Genomic DNA, 2,211 nt, shown 5'->3' with positions numbered 1-2,211 from the left:
TAAAAAAGTTGTTGGATGTTTTTTTTTTCTTTTTGTTACATCACGCAAATGGAAATGATATAGGCAACGTTTTTGCATTCTTCGTAACTGTGATGCCACTCATTTATAATAGAGAATCGTGAAGTTTTCGTATTTGTTTAATTAATGCAAAGTTTTAAAATCCCTTCTAATTTTCCAGAACAAGTTGTTGATGCTGTCGGCACGTAATAGTTTTTAAGCTGTTAACACAACTTGCAAAGTTGTTCAAAGTGATTGCAAAGTTGCGCAAAGAGATAGCAATGATGATAGATGTATTTGTATATATGACCTAAGTTGTTGGCATGTTTAAACGCTCATTTGTGAAGTCGACAAATTTAATAAAAGCCAGTTGAAAGCAGCCTATATATGTTCACAAAAACAGACTGTAAAATGTTAGAACACAGCAAACAAATTATTGAAATGTTGACGGCGTTGATCGTGTATTTAACCTAAGTCATTGGCCAATCTGATTAAAATCTGATGTAGTGTACGGGCTTTAATTATTTTGGCTATAAACTTATTTTAATTTTATTTTTTATTACTTTTGTTATTAATGCCTTTTTATTTTACTTTGATTTTGATTTTTTTTAATTCCGCCCTACATACATCTGATCCGACGCCTACGTAAGTCCCGTTCAAATCTCGCGTAAGTAACAGCCAATCACAGGCCCCCTTTTATAGAGGCTGTCGGTTGCTTACTTTTCAGTGTAGCGATACTCTACGGGCAATCTTTCTGTACATTATATTTTGCCCACTTGAATAAACCATTAATAGAAAATTGCTAGTATATTTTTATTTACAAAAGAAATTCCACAGCATTTTCCAATTTTTGTCATTACATTGAATATTTTGTTCACTTCCAACAAATGTGTACACTTCCTGATACATCTTCGCCAGCCAAGGTTCGTTTATTCAGTCATCGCTTCAATTTTACATCAAACACTGAGCATAATTATCTAGAATGGAAGCAAAAAAATAAGTAAATCGTAATGATTAGAACACTGTAAACAGCTATAGTAAACAATGCAAATTTTAAATTGTATAACGGTCACCGGCCCACGGCATCGACGCAGAAAATTGGAGCAATAAAATATTTCCTGATCAATTGCGATGTGTTCCAAATAAAAAATATTTTATTCCAGTCCAAATCAGCTCAATTACTTTGATAAAGAGTTATTGTATAATGTACAAAATGTTGATACATTTTGATGAATATTTACAGCTACGGCTTCAATACCGTAGACGGTTTTGACCCGATCGTCAACAAAACATCACCCGTCTCCAGGGCAAGCGACTGGAAAAAGACACCGGTGTTCGGTCGAACCGGTGGAAACAAAATCGTCACTCCCAGAATAACTACGCAAAGTAACGATCTAAACTCGAACCATTCGAGCCACAATATAAACATAAAAAAATGACTTTCGTTGCATTTGACAATGATAAACTTACCGAAAAGCCATGTTCTTCTCGGTCCTAACGTCGGTATAATCCGCCATTTTATGTTTGAGTGTGTTTGCCACCTGACTCTGCCCAGTGACGTCATCATGTGCGCTATAGAAGAAGGTCTGTGATTCGTTGACTAAAATCGTCGACAGTGGGTCTCGTTGAAATCTCGTTACATAGGCATCGGCTCAGATGTATGTAGGGCGGAATTTTAAAAAAATCACAAAATCAAAATCAAAGTAAAATAATAAAATAAAAAGGCATTAATAACAAAAGTAATAAAACATAAAATTAAAATAAGTTTATAGCCAAAATAATTAAAGCCCGTACACTACATCAGATTTTAATCAGATTGAGTCATTGGCATGACGACCCCGCAGTTAAATTTGGAAAATGTTAAGTGAATATCTCGAAAATGCCTCGCATATAAGCTGGTTATCACAATAGCGAACCGAGAAATCGGCGACAAACTGCTTACAAAGTTGTAAAAAGCGATTGCAAAGTTGGTAGATTCACTCGGGATTGTTACCTGTGATATCATATTAACACGTCCCATAGTTGAAAGTTCGAAAATGTCAATAAATATTTCATAAACAGCCGTTAAATTAGCGAAATGTTACTCGAAATATGAAAAGGTCATAGGTCAATTCTAGAATGTACTTGTGCCACCGATAACAATTTTAGAACATTCAAAACCAGAAATAGCCGTCAATTCGGCGCAAATTTTAATAATCCATTCAGCCGTGTGGT

General features: G+C 34.8%; 1 long non-coding RNA gene across 1 annotated transcript; it reads right to left on the bottom strand.

Moving 5' to 3' along the window:
* Positions 1-796: 796 nt before the first annotated feature.
* LOC146733953 (uncharacterized) lies at positions 797-1,811 on the bottom strand. Its single transcript, XR_014931668.1, has 2 exons — positions 1,468-1,811; positions 797-974 (listed from the first exon to the last, which is right to left on the bottom strand). It is a non-coding gene; the product is annotated as an uncharacterized LOC146733953 (long non-coding RNA).
* Between the last annotated feature and the right edge of the window lie 400 nt (positions 1,812-2,211).

The sequence above is a fragment of the Saccoglossus kowalevskii genome, chromosome 15 (genome assembly GCF_978046115.1).
Source record: "Saccoglossus kowalevskii chromosome 15, keSacKowa6.1, whole genome shotgun sequence".
Taxonomy (NCBI): domain Eukaryota; kingdom Metazoa; phylum Hemichordata; class Enteropneusta; family Harrimaniidae; genus Saccoglossus; species Saccoglossus kowalevskii.
The sequence above is the reverse complement of the archived record's forward strand: the minus strand, read 5'-3'. Positions and strand labels throughout refer to the sequence as shown.